Here is a 15,055-nt window from a genome sequence, read left to right as displayed (position 1 = left end):
GCATTAGTAGTCAGTTTTGTTCCTTCTTTGTTCAACTGATCCTCTATTATGTGGTCCTCACTGGTCACGCAGGTTTACTGTGTTTAGAAATACCAATATCTTTATATCCCCCCCAGTCCGGAGTAGTTCCGCCAGGCCAGCTCTCAGGCCCCCAGGCGTAGATGCCGTTGATCTGGTTGTTGTTATGGTTATGCTGGGTTATCATTCCTCTGTTTGGGGAAGGGATGTGGGTGGGGTGAGGGAGGAGGGGGGAGGGAAAGTGGGAGTAATGTTAAAAAAGACTTGACGACCACAAGAGATACCACATATGCTGCGATATCGGGGTGCAGTTATACTGGCAAAGTGACGATTCCACCCTGGTCGGGTCGGCTTTGGCCGCCACCCCGTCGTAGGTTAGATTACAACCAACATCTCCATACAAATGTCGGATATTAACCTAACGTTCATGAGCTGGAATGTAAGAGGTCTGGGTAACGATAAAAAGATGCGACAGAGAAAGCTTTATGCTGAACGCCACAGCGTCAAAATCCTATGCTCACAGGAGACCGATGCCCGCTATGAACAAATTGAGAAATGTTTTAGACTATGGGGACCCCAGAGGTATTATACCAATTATTCCACCCAGAGCCGTGGTGTACTGACTCTGATACACAGAAGCCTGAAGGTTAAATGCGCTCACTCTCGGGTAGACCCACAGGGAAGATAAGACCCACAGGGAAGATGGATCTCTGGCTACATAACCATAGGCACATTGGAAAATCAAGAGGTGGCTATATTAAACATCTACAGCCCAAACATCGATTACCCTAACTTTTACCTACACCTGGCCTCTGTGTTAGAAGGGTTCCCACTTATCCCCATCGTATGGGGGGAGATTTTAATACTATACTAGATGTCAACCTAGCTAGATCGGGCTCCAGACCCAGCCAGCTCTCCAGGGCAGCCCACTCCATTTTCACAACGCTCCCTCGCTTATCGATTGTGGATGCATGGCGACTCATGTACCCAGACTCATGCGCATACTCCTTCTATTCCTCTGTACACGACTCCCATTCCAGGATAGACAGGTGGCTTATATCGGACATTTTGATTAGATCCCCAACACACCTGTCGATTCTCCCTCGCACTCTTTCCGATCACTCGCCAGTGGTCATCTCCTTGAACTGGGGCCCAGACTACGACAGAGCCAGGCGGTGGAAAATGAGCCCTCATTCCCTACTTGATCCAGTATTTGGGCCTCATTAGGACTCTGGCGCTAAACCATGGTGCTATTAGCACCATCGTCCATGCCGGATTCCGCCATGGCAGAATGGGGAATTACCACCCCATTCCGAGGTTGGTGGGGCGGTAATTCCCCATGCCGCCATGGCCCTTCCCCATTCCCATTTTTGCCCCATAGGGCTCAATGGGAATGGGGCAGGTGCTAATTACGGTACCGCAAATTAAAGTGTCGGTCGGCGTTCCAGTGTTTCGGCCTCTCTCGCTCCCATACGGCTACTTCTGCTGTGTCTTTCTCTTTCCTGGCTTCTCTCCACTGCAGCAGTATTACACCTCTTATACACCTGTGGTCCGTTGATGGGCTGCAGGGGTTCTTCATTAAAGGTCGCCTGGCTCTCGTTACAAGCACGTGCCCGACTTCTCATCTTCTTCGTCCCAGTACCAAAGTGGTGAGAGTACCGTTTGTCAATTACTCTCAGTTGCCTCTTCCTTGTCTCAGTACTCTTATGTACCCCAAGAGGGGAAAATAGGGGGACTACCTTATAATAACCCATAAAAGTTGGGGGAGAGTTAAGCTGGTTGTCAAGAGGATAAGGGGATACCATGACTCACCTAAAGGTACCTCACTCCCACTCCTCAAGGACCCTCTACCCAGGTGATCCCCCCCTCGCTTATTGTCAGGAAACCATCAACAAGCCGTCACAAACTGATGCAACCTGATCCTCCTGCTGTTAAGAAGCAGAGGAACAACAGACGTTTACCTCGCTATGTAGTCCGTTTGCCACGAGGGATGTCAAGGCACTGACTTGAGATAGCTGAGGAAACCTCTGCTGGGAAACGGCAACCTCAGGTTTGAAGTGGAATTCTTCCCCAGCATGGCTTCCCGTTTAGGAAACACTGGGGGTTGCCATGGTGACTGGTATCCATTGCATGTGAGACGTGGTCCCTCATCACGGCCGTTCCGCATTCATCGGATCAGCTGATCTGATTTAAGCACCTCCCACAACTGCAGCGGTGCTTATGAATTTGCTTCATTCAGTAGTTCTACGTACTTTTTCTGCCCGCGATATTCTGGTTTTTCCTTGACTTCAGCCTGTTAGTCTTGGAACTGCTTGGTTACCCCCTTTTGTTACAGAAATCCTACTGACCTGGTTTTTTTACGCGGAACGCTTATTCATTTTTGTCTTGCCTCGCGGATTGTATTCTTCTTGCCAGCACCCTGCAAACTCGGAACGGTTACGGACTTCTCAATCTTCAAGTGTCCTCATCTGTCTTCTTGCCAACTGCAAACCCGTCCCGCTTGTATTCTCACACGCTCACGTTTACACTGCTAGGAGTTGCAGTGCAGGAACTAGAAACACTTTGCAGCTTCATAGGCGTCCTCGTGCCGGCGCTGCAAGAGATTGTGCTATGACTAGAGACATCCTGCTGCACATCTCTTGTCAGGTTAGGTGTCCTCGTGCCGGCGGGTCACAGGGGCTGCTTTCTGGAATGTTTTTTCTTCTTTGTCAACACTTCCAAAAGATTGTTACCATTCTACGGGACCTCCTCTCAGAGCATTCATAAGACTCACAGTTGGTAAGAAAAGGCTCCTTTGTCAATGTACTTTGTGCTCTCTTTTATAGTTCGCTATTCTGGCTTATTCATATAGTTCTCTGTCTATCATAGGATCACCATCATTGGGTGTCTTAAGGGGAACAGAATTGTCCAACTATTCATCTGCATTAACTACCCCCAGCCAGGTTCGTTTTCAGAAATTCTTGTTGGATTACAAACGGCAAGATTCGTACTATTTTTGACCATGTCTTTCTTCCTCACAGCCAGCAGTGTCCAACAAGGTCCAGCAACATCTTTCAGTCAATTGATCCGTTAGGTTCTAAGTCTGAAAGAAACCTAAAGGTTACATTGACAGGAAGAACTCGCCTGCTATACAAAGGGGTCAACTTTCAAGCCAGTATTCCGGGCCGCTGTAGTTATAACAGTTTTTTGACATATTCAGAAGCCATTTAAAATGGATACTAACAACACCCTGGCTGCATTAGTACAAATGGTCAAAGACATACGCTCAGATATGGCGGCATCGCATGACTCTACTCAACGCTGCATAGACGAGATACAGTCTGGTCTCCGAGCTGGAGGAGCAGAGGCATCTGCTTCTATACCAGTCTCAGCTTCTGGCTCTGCCATGCCCAGACCGGACACTGTCCCGGGTTACATGGCAGCCCAGTTCCCTTTGGCACTTCCCGAAAGGTTTATGGGTGACCCCAAGACCTTTCAGACATTTATTAATCAGTGTAGGTTGCATTTTCTGTGAAGACGTCTTTCCCAGATTCAACCACGAAGGCGGCATTTGTGCTGTCCTACCTGGGAGGCACTGCTGCTGTTTGGGCTAACCCCCTATTACAGCAAGGTGATCACGGCACTGAATCGAGTGTTTGATACACGTTATAGGTCTCAGGCATCACATTTGGGGCTGTTAAGCCTTAAACAAGGGGAGAGTTTGCTTCTGACCTATCTGGCCAAGTTTAATCAACTTGTGGCAGAAACGGGATGGGCGGAGGAAAAGAAGGGGGCTCTATTCTATAAAGGATTGTCAGACACCCTAAAGGACATCATCGACATTGTACCGGTGGTCCCTACATCTTTTCCGGAGTTAGTGGATCTTGTACTACATATCGATGCACCCAAAAAGCAGGGAAATTCCAGGGCTCAACAGTGATTGGAGCCCCATCATCGAGTGCTCAACTTTTGGGCTCTAAGCCGTTTAAAGTGCCTATCACCATTGGGAGTTCCCCAAATACTTCCTGGTCCACTATGGCTGTGTTGGATTCTGGCGCTACAGGGAACTATATTGACGCACAATATGCTCAGGAAAACAGTATACCTCTGGTGACTAAGGATTGCCCAGAAATGGTCAATGCAGTTGACGGTACCACACTGCTGTCCGGTCTGGTTAGCGAATGGACCATTGAATTGACCATGACTATGAAACCAGGGCATAACGAAAACATTTCATTTGATGTGATAGCAGCACCCATTCCAGTTGATTTTGGGGTTACCTTGGCTGCAATTACACAACCGCATCATTGATTGGAGGATGGGGGCGGTCGAGTTCCCATCATCCCGGAGTGGAGTCCAAAGTTCAGTACATCACGAAAGTCTATGTTATACATTACTGGATGCTGCTTCAGTGATAGGGGGACTTATGGCTACGACATTACCTAAGGAATATCAGGCATTTGCAGATGTATTCGACAAGGGTAGTGCAGAGGTTCTTCCATTACATAGACTTTACGATTGCCCAATCGATTTGGTACAAGAAGCTAAGATTCCTTCAGGGAGGATTTATTCTCTCACCCAGAGTGAGGATGTGGTGTTGAAGGAATACTTGGATAAGGCATTGGCACTCAGGTTTATTCGAACTTCCCGTTCACCAGCAGCTTCTCCACTTTTCTTTGTACCCAAGAAAGAGGGAGATTTGCATCCTTGCATTGATTACAGGGCATTAAACGCAGTTACCATTAGAAATCAATATCCCATACCATTGATTTCAGTATTACTTGACCAATTAGGTCCATCAGTCATCTACACCAAGTTGGATTTGCGAGGGGCCTACAATTTGGTAAGTATATGCAAGGGGGACAAATGGAAAACCGCTTTAAAGACCTGATATGGGTTATTTGAGTATTTAGTCATGCCATTTGACCTTTGTAACGCCCCGGCTACTTTCCAAAATGTCATCAACAATGTGTTTCACGATATGCTAGATCGGTTTGTGATAGTATATTTGGATGATATTTTGATATATTCACCCCCTATTGAGACCCATGTCAAGCATGTCTCTGACGTTCGACAAAGGTTAAGGGAAAACTATCTCTTTGCCAAGTTGGAAAAATGTACTTTCCATGCTTCGAGGTATAATTCCTTGTGTATGATATCACGAGGGAAGGGGTCAAGATGAGCCAATCTAAAGTAAAGGCTGTCCTGGATTGGTCGGTTCCGATCACGTTAAAGGCCTTGCAATTATTCTTAGGCTTTGCCAACTTTTACAGACGCTTTATTCGCTCATTTTCTGCCATGGTGGCCCCTCTTACCGCGCTTACGAGTAGCAAGAGTCTCTTTGTTTGGAGTACCCAAGCAAAAGAGTCCTTCGGTGCACTTAAGGCCGCTTTTAAAATGGCGCCGGTTTTACAGCATCTGGATCCCAACCAGCCATTCTGCGTTGAGGCTGACGCATCGGACATTGCGGTAGGGTCGGTTTTGTCTCAAGTCTGTACGGTGTCAGGCTTACCACACCCGATAGCCCATCATTCCAGGAAGTTAACTAAATACGAACAGAACTACACCATTACTGAAAAGGAACTATTGGTTGTCAGTGATGCTTTTATTACTTGGAGGCACCACCTGCTAGGAACAGCCATCCCGGTTCAAGTATAAACGGATCATCGTAACCTTCTGGCGTTACAGTCTGTTAAATACACCACAGCTCGGCATGCCCGATGGCATGAGTTTTTCTCAATGTTTCATTTCAATCTCACGTACGGAACTTTCCAAGACTGATGCTCTGTCACAATTGCATGGGACCACTCCTGATCATGAGTGGGACGGTTCTCTTCTCCCCCCACAACAGGTCGTGCGTGAATGCACAGTTCAGCCATAATTGAAATCCAGGATCCAGTTATAGATGTTAAAAGACCCTGCGGAATTACGGGACTGTAACGCTCACCTGATTCCCACGGAGGCGCAGGTCTGGCTTCGAGTGCTGATGCTTTTTCAATGGTGAAGCGCAGGACTCTGGAGATGGACAGGAAGGGCCCTCTACTCTGGCTTCTCCGGCTCGCAGGAATATTCCCCTGTGCGTGAAAAGGGAGTATTACCTACTGACTGAGTTATGCTCAAGCCTCCCACTCTCTTCCAACCCTCCACGATACCCTCCCACGATTCCCCGTGAAGTCTCACCTTAGGGTCTGAAAGGACGAGCTCTCCATCCTGCTTCTGACGCAGGGGCGCGTTGAACCCAGTTACTTCACTGGATTGAGGTTGGATGGGAGTTCAGGTAAGCTTGATTATACTGGTAAGGCGCTGTAAAAGTTCTGTTGCAAGTTCAAAAGTTCAAGCTTTAAATAATAATGTTCATTGTCTTTTTTCAGGTGATGAATGAAGATTACTTTGGAGACTTCTTGCAACAAAGCGCTGATGTTGATGTCTTTTCCCCATAGGGGCCAGGGTTCGGAATGCCGGAGATATGGCGCCGACCCGAAGTGAAACGTGCAGTTCCAGTAAAGATCTGGTAAGTCCTAGATGAGCGCTCAGGTAATGTTTTTGCATTCGCTCATCTAATGTCTTTGTCTTTTTTCCCCATAGGGGCCGGGATCCTGCTTGGAAGCAGCAAGACCCGAAATGAAATGGGAATGACCCAACAGGTAAGTCTTAGAAGGAAACTGAGCTTTTCCTATTCCCTTCCTTCTCTCACCTCTTATTCTTGTCTTTTTCTCTAGGCTCTGGGAAGTGGCTGTGTATCCGGATGATCGCTGCTGAAGATGGAGGAACCCAGGAAAGGTGAGTGAAATGCAGCGCTGCAGCGATCATAACGAAATGCTTTTAAAAATGATGTCTTCCCTTTCAGGATCGTCGGTGATGTCTCCGTGGTGCAGATTAGCTGGTAGGTCTCTTGTCTCCCTTTGCAGGTGACCCAGGATGCTGACAGGCGTGGCTGAAGTCCAGATGCAGGAGCTGACACGGTGAGCGTCCAGCTGCGAGGAGCAGAACAACGCGAAGCGTGAGTTGCTGATCGGGTGTGGTTTAAATAGCTTTGGAAGAAGTTCCAAGTGTGTATCCTTCCTCCGATCAGATATGAATCGTTCCCCGACCACACCCGGGTGGAAAGTAGTCCCACAGATAAAGTAGTTCCTATTCAGGCCTCAAGAGGGCCTGGATGTGGCAGCATGGTCTGCATCAGGTAAGTGCACATTAAAACACTTGAACACATGTCTAGCTTTATGAGCCTGGCGCCTAAGGCGCCAGGACAGAGGTCCAACATGAGCCTGGCGCCTAGGGCGCCAGGACTGCGTCCAAAGGGCCCCAGATTGGGCCCGATGGCACTCCCCTGGGGGAAATGATGCCTGCCTCTGGGGTTGCTGGGTCGGACCTGGCTCCTTGGAGGTAGGCATCATGACAGGGACTATAACATGGACGTCATACCATCACTACCGTATGTACAGGGCCGCATTTACATACATGATTCCGTGACTTGGCGGATTGCACTACAGTCATGTCATGACTCCCTTCTAGCTGCTCATCCTGGTCAGATGAAGACTATTGAATTGCTAAGACGCTGGTGTTGGTGGCCCTCCATGTACAAGGACGTCACCTTATACATTGCATCTTGTGCGGTTGTGCACAGAGTAAGAACATGGGTACTAAGCCAGTGGGGTTGGTACAACCTCTTGCACTTCCTAAGAGTCCTTGGACTATGATTTCCATGGATTTTATTGTCGAGCTCCCTACAGTCCAAGGTTACGACACCATTTGGGTAGTCATAGACTACTTCACCAAGATGGCGCTGTTCGTCCCTTATCAGGGCCTACCTACTGCTGCTGGACTTGCTGATCTCTTTTTGAAAAACGTGTTTTGGTTCTTTGGTCTCCCTGATATAATAATATCAGATCGTGGATCGCAGTTTCCCTCTCGTTTCTGGAGGGTCCTCACTTCATCTTTGGGCATTGATGAGAGATATTCCACGGCGTACCATCCACAAACAGACGGCCAAACAGAATGCCTCAATGCCACATTAGAACAATGTCTAAGGTGTCTCACCTTGCACCATCAGGAGACTTGGTTGTCCATTCTTAATACGGCGGAATTTGCTTATAATAATTCTATGCACACTTCCACGGGTGCTTCTCCATTTTTTGTTTTGTATGGTCAGCATCCTCAGTCCCTGCCTTTGGGACCAGCCTTTTCCTCTTTCAGTCCAGTCATGCAGGCTAGTATCAGAGACCTGGCAGCCTTACATCGCACGGTCCAGGTACATCTAACTGAAGCACAAGAACGGACCAAAGCATATGCGGCTGTCCATCGTGCTCCTGCTCCAGACTATGGACAAGGTGCTAGGGTGTGGTTATCTACGAAGCATCTCAGAATTCCTGGGCGAAAGGCCTTGTTAACTCGTTTTTGTTGTGAAGGAGGTGGTTAATCCGTCAGCTTTCAGATTGGATCTGCCCACCTCCTGGAAAATACACTCAGTTTTCTACATTTCCTTATTGAAACCCTGTGTCGAGGGTACCAGACTTCCTTCTCATCCATTTCCTATCACAGTTCAGGGACATGAGTATGAGGTCCAAGGTATTCTCGATTACAAGTTGGTACCTGGTAGATGGCTTTTCCTGGTGTACTGGAAGGATTTTGGGCCTGAGGAACGGACCTGGGAGCCACCGAGTAGCATGCATGCCCCAGACCTCTTTTTTCTCTTTTTTTCTTTTCTGTCTGTCATTTTTGGCTACTTTAGACAATAAAGCAATTAAAAACTGGCAAAATATTTTCAAGGTTTCAAACCGGGAAGAAACTACTATTTCAGGAAAATCAAGTGTGAATTTGAACATTATATGAATACTTTTCCCAAACCTAAGGAGTAACCCTTCCAATAAGGGTAAGCAATTACTTATTTTAGTACAAAAGTATTTTCCTTTGTTTGTGTAACATGTTGAACTAAGCAGTTATCATTATGTAAATTAACACCAAAACTTTCAAGAATGTCAAATTTGAATCTGATTTGCTTTGTTCCTAGGCACAGTGAATGAATCTGGTTGTTCAAAAATCTCTCCTGATGATCCATTCTAAACTATTCGAAAGGTGAAACACGTGTAGAGAGATAATTCTGAAAATAAGTACAACAATAAATGAATGAAATTAGCAACAGACTGAAGTATTTCATTTTTCATTTTTCTCCAAAACTGGCATCCAACAAACAAGGGAGCCAAAAAGTCTAAGTTGGCGCAAAGACAATTTATCCCATCTCTGAATTTTCAAATATCTATTGTTGTGTTGCAGCCACAAAAAAAGGGATAAAAAACTTTTGCATGACAACTAACCTCTATTTGTCAAAACAATTACTACAAAAAAAATTGGAGATCCCCAGGAATAGGATACCATTGACTGCCAATTTGAAGATTTATAATTTTCAGAAATACTTGTTTTATTACAAACAGAAAGATTTGTACTATTTTATTACCCTGTCTTTCTTCCTCAAAGCAAGCGGTGTCCAACGAGGTCCAGCAACATCTTTCAGGCAATTGATCCGTTAGGTTCCAAGTCTGAAAGAAACCTAAAGGTTACATTAACAGAAAGAACTTGCCTGCTACACGACGGGGTCAACTGTCAAGCCAGTATTCCGGCCCGCTGTAGTTATAACAGTGATCTGACACTTATCCACCCCCAGGGTCAGGATTCAATAGTGATGGCCTTTCCCTGGCCACCGGCATAGAGGATCCAAGGGTACTAGGAGTGAGAATACCCTCAGGTTTCTCACATACCCTTCCCCAATGTGAATGGTACCGGGATGCTTCACAGGGAAACCGGGAAAGAAAATCTACATTACCCTGTTCTCAACCTTTCCTGTGTTCAACTGTGAAGCAATATGGTTGGAGGTCCACGCACCATCGCCTTACTTGAGGAATGGACTCTTTTCTCTGACTGATCCAGTCTAGAGGAGAGTGGTCTGTTATTAGATGAAATCTGCGACCCAAAAGATGGTATTTCAGATGTAACGCAGCCCATTTGATAGCTAATGCTTCTAACTCAATGACTGAATAGTTTTTCTCTCTAGGAAAGAGCTTTCTGCTGACATACAGAATGGGATGTTCCAAGCTGTCATGTTCTGTGACAGTATGGGTCCTAATCCCATCAAAGAGGCATCAGTCTGGAGGATGAATTCCTTAGAGAAATATGATACCCTTAAGATAGGGCCTTGTCATAAGGTTTGTTTCAGAGTGTAATATTACAACAGATGTCATCCTCTTTTTCCCAGCTGATCTTTTGAGGTGTTGCGGTTTTCTGTTTATCTGTCAGTCTAGATGTTTAACTAGAGGAGTTAGGAATAAATCTACATTAATATCCGATTAATCCCGAAAAGGCCCTTTGATCTTTCTTGGTTTTCGGAGGGGGTGTATCAAGGACAGCTCTTACTTTTTTTTATATGTGGTTTGACTATTCCATTGCCCACAAAAATACCCAAATATTATACATCTGATTGGGCCAGTTTGCACTTTTTGGGATTGGCGGTTACCCCGGCTTCTCTTAATACCCTCACAATTGTGTACAGGTGGTGTAAATGATCTTCCCATGTCCTGCTATAGATAACAATATCATCAATATAGGCTCTGCAAAAATCCTGAGTATGGTTGTAACATTGTATGCATAAGTCTCTGGAATGTTGCAGGAGCGCCATGCAGCCCAAAAGACAAGACTTTAAATTGAAATAATCCCAAAGGAGTGGAAAAGGCAGCTTCCTCTTTGTCAGGTCCATAAAGCGGCACTTGCCAAAATCCCTTTGTGAAGTCTACTGTTGAGAGATAGACAGCATTACCCAGTCAATCTATTAGATCATCAATACAGGGTATGGGGGTAAGCGTCAAAAGCAGCGATGGCATCTTCCATCTTGTTTTGCCATCAACACGATGGGTGAAGACCACGGTCTACTGGACGACTCAATGATATTGGCTTCTAACATGGTTTTAATGTCCTTAATGATGGTTTCTTTTCTATCCTCAGGTACCCTTATATGGTGGTTTTAAATGTGCCACTTTACCTGCTGGGGTGTGTATATGGTGATATGTCCCCTTTACTGTCCCAGGCTTTTCGCGAAACACATCTGTAAATTGTCTTATCAATTCAGTCCTGTTTCTCATTGTTATTAAGATCAGATGAAATTAAGGCCTTATACGCTGCGTCGTCTTGCAACAGAAATTATATTATGATTGGGGATTCTGATGGGTTTTCTTTCCATTCCTTCAACAGATTTATATGATAAACCAGAGTTTTTATGTAATTACATGGACCCGTTTGTTCTAATATATCATATGGTCCATGCCACCGGGACACTCATTTATTCTCCAAAGTGGGTAATAGGACCAGTATCTTTTGACCTATTGAGAAGAATCTTGGTGACAACTTTTTATCATAAGCACGTTTTTGTTGTTCCTGTGCTTTATCCATATGTGTTTGTACCAAAGATCTTATGGCTGACATGTGTTCTTTCAACCTATTGGCCGCTTGAGAGAGTGGAATAGGTCCCTCCTCTCTTTCTTCCCAGGTTTCTTGTAACATCCAAAGGACATCCTGTGGTTCTTGTCCATAGAGGTGTTCAAACAGGGAAAAGCCTGTTGAAGCCTGTGTAGTTTTTCATACTGCAAACAAGGCCCACTGTATCATTTGGTCCCAATTTCTACCATCTTGTTTAACTAACTTCTGCAGTATGGAATTGAGTGTTTTAGTGTTTCTACATCGCCTTTGAAATCTAGATCTATCATTCCCACCAATACATCAATCCCAAACTTCCAGGCTAAACCAGACTTGGGTGCTATTCTGATGTACGTATCTGAGGGTGGAATCAATATCAAATCTGTGGGTATTAACTTCCTTTCACCGCGAGGAATTATCTCATCTCTACTGCTACAGATATCAAATCCAATAGAGCTTGTTGGGGCTACCGAGGGACCTGTTGCTCTAGCACTTCATTTTTCATATCTGATGGTTCCCCAACTTGTATCGGTTGAACCGCATCCCACCCCTGACACATGACACATTTGTGAAATTGGCATCATTGAAGGAGACACAGAAAACAGATTCAAGATAACAAAACGCTTTTATTAATAAAATTGTCAGGATGAAGCAAGGCCTAACTTGCCTTATACTAAGGTGGGATTTCCCTACCTAAAGAAACTAAGGAAAGTCTTTGTCAATATGTCCAAATGAAAAGTCTGTCTGTGTCCAAAACCTATTCTTGCCATCACAACTAAAACAGAACAATGTGTTGGGATGTCAACCATAAACTAAATAGTGTTCCAAAACTAAAGTTTTGAGCTATTTCCAGCTCAGGCTTACACTTCAGCTTCTCTTCTCCCAATGTCAATAGGTTCTTTACAATGTTCAATTTACCTTCTTTTGGACTTGCAGCCATACCGTTGTACACTTTTATAAAGGTCAAAATGTCCTTCCCTAAGTTCAATACAGTTTCAGGGCAACATATTTCAGGGTTCCCTTCCCCAAGATCAATATAACAAGCTGACACAAAAAGAGGTATCTTGGAGCTTTGGTTTCGTATTTCAACAGTTCTTTACAACGTAGGGTTCCCTTCCCCAAGTCTGGTATACACCAATGATTGGTTTCTTTCTTCCACAACAGCAAACCTCCTTGTTAGCATATAGGGGTTCTCTGGTCTTGGAGCAGTTTTAGACCACATGGTCCACTCATTACAGGTCATGCAACCAGGAACCTGTCGTTCACTTTCACCAGTTCTTGATTCAATTACTAGTAGTTCTCTGGTCTAGGTGCAGTTTTAGACCACACAGTACACCCATTAAAGGTCACACAACCAGGAACTTCTCGGTTTCCATGAGTAGTTCAATATTCAGTCACCCAAGTATTTCCCAAATGCAGTTCTAGGACTTCTACATATCAGTGGTTTCTCAACCTTGACTTCCACTTTGCACTCAGGATCTTTCATTCCCCTTAACTTGCTATTGGCTTGCAGTTCATTGTGCCATAGTGCAACAAGGTTGTTCTTTCCTTTCACTTTAATTCAACAGGTGCATCTTTTGCTTATTCCATTCAGTTCAATATTCAATGTATGCGTTTTTGCTTATTTCCTCTCATTCAGTTTTCAATAAATGCATCTTTCTTTAGTTCATTTAATTCGGTATTCCAAAAATGCTGCTTTGCTCGTTTCATTCAATTTGCTATTTAATAAACACCACTTTGCTTGTTTCTTTCAATTCGGTATTCAATAAACACAATTGTGTTTCTTTCATTCAGTTCGGTATTCAATATAAGCAACTTTTCTCCTTTCATTCAGTTCAGTATTCAATATAAGCAACTCTGCTTCTTTAATTCAGTTCAGTATTTAATGGATGTAACTTTGTTGCTTTCATTCATTCCAGTATTCAATAAAGACAGCTTTGCTTCTTTACGTAGATCGCTGCTACATGCACGGTCATTCATAGCGCCCCGGTGTGTTTAAGTGTCCCAGACACTTACCCGGACTCTACAGCTCCTCAGAACGGCTTTTCCCCCTTTGCAGGAAAGCCTGATCGTTGGGCGCTTAAAACAACACGCTCCGGCTCTTGTGTGCAGCATTGCCCTCACTCTTCGGCAGCAGCTGCTGTCTGCCTTTCCTTCCGTGGGCTCTCCATCCTTCACCGTCACTCCAGCAGGACTCCCAGGATCTCAGTCGGGGTACCATTGTCTCTGTCTCTCTCGCTTCCACACAGCTGTTTCTGCTGTGTCTTTCTCTTTCCCGGCTTCTCTCCACTATGGCAGTATTCCACCTCTTATACACCTGTGGTCCGTGATGAGCTGCAGGTGTTCTCCATTAAAGGCTGCCTTAATCTCATTACAAGGATGTGGCTGACCTCTCATCTTCTTCATCCCAGTACAAAAGTGGTGAGAGTACCTGTTGTCTATTACTCTCAGTTGCCTCTTCCTCGTCTCAGTACTCTTAGGTACCCCAAGAGGGAAAAGGGGGACTACCTTATAATAACCAATAACGGTTGGGGAAGGGTTAAGCTGGTCGTCAAGAGGATAAGGGGATACCATGACTTCCCTAAAGGTACCTCACTCCCAATCCTCAATGACCCTCTACCCAGGTGATCCTCCCTCGCTTGTCCACCCCCATGGTCAGAATCCAATAGCGATGGCCTATCCCTGGCCTCCTGCATAGAGGATCCAAGGGTGCTAGGAGTGAGAATACCCTCAGGTTTCTCACACAGGCCTGGTTGGTGTTGATTTTCAAAAGTTGTTACACCAGATGCGTTTTGTACCAGCAATCCAAAGGATTGTCCATTGTTTGTCCCAAGCGTGTTTGTCAATTCAGAATGGTAAGGATTTTCAATAGAGTGACCAGGAGGGAGAGACATAGATGAATGAGGGAGAGAGGTTTGTGTCACCTGCCCCTTGATCCACTTGTCCATTTGGCTTTGCAGTGTCACCTGTCTTATGGAAACATCCAAAAGTGCTCTTGCAGGTGTACTAATGGTATCGCATCTACAGGGCCCTGGTTTCCTGGTTCCTTTATCAAATGAAACAGTTTGACTAAGAGGTAGATGCCTTTTTCTACGCCGTTGTCGACAGCGCACCACTCTCGTGGATGGGACTGTAATAAGTTGAAAAAATGTCATACTCCTCCAATACCAAAGGAACTATACAGGTCTCGAATTCCCAATCCACTGGTGTAATAGTTAGTTCAGCATACATTTACAAGTCACCTGTCACACCCATCACCCCTGTTATGCTCCTTGCCTTCGAGGGGCACACTTTGCTTATGGAATGGCTACATTGTTCTATACGAAGTGGAGATTGTTTACTTCATTACCTGGGAAACAGCGTTTTCAATGATTGCGCCGTTGATATCATGTGTTCTGGATTAAAGTCACGTGTTCACACGCTACATACTTAGCAGCGCATTGAACTGACGTTCGTTGCTTCTGATTGATGTTTCGACAGCGTTTGAAGCTTGGTTCCTACGTCTTCCTCTGATCTGTTCCTTGCAGCAGTTTTCCTGACTCCAGGAACCCAACAGCCGCTCTGTTTATAGCAGTACAATTCCTCTTCTGGTTTCCGTCCT

The sequence above is a fragment of the Ambystoma mexicanum genome, chromosome 4p (genome assembly GCF_040938575.1).
Source record: "Ambystoma mexicanum isolate Mex_15411 chromosome 4p, UKY_AmexF1_1, whole genome shotgun sequence".
In the NCBI taxonomy this organism is placed as follows: Eukaryota; Metazoa; Chordata; class Amphibia; order Caudata; family Ambystomatidae; genus Ambystoma; species Ambystoma mexicanum.
This window is presented reverse-complemented; position numbering follows the sequence as displayed.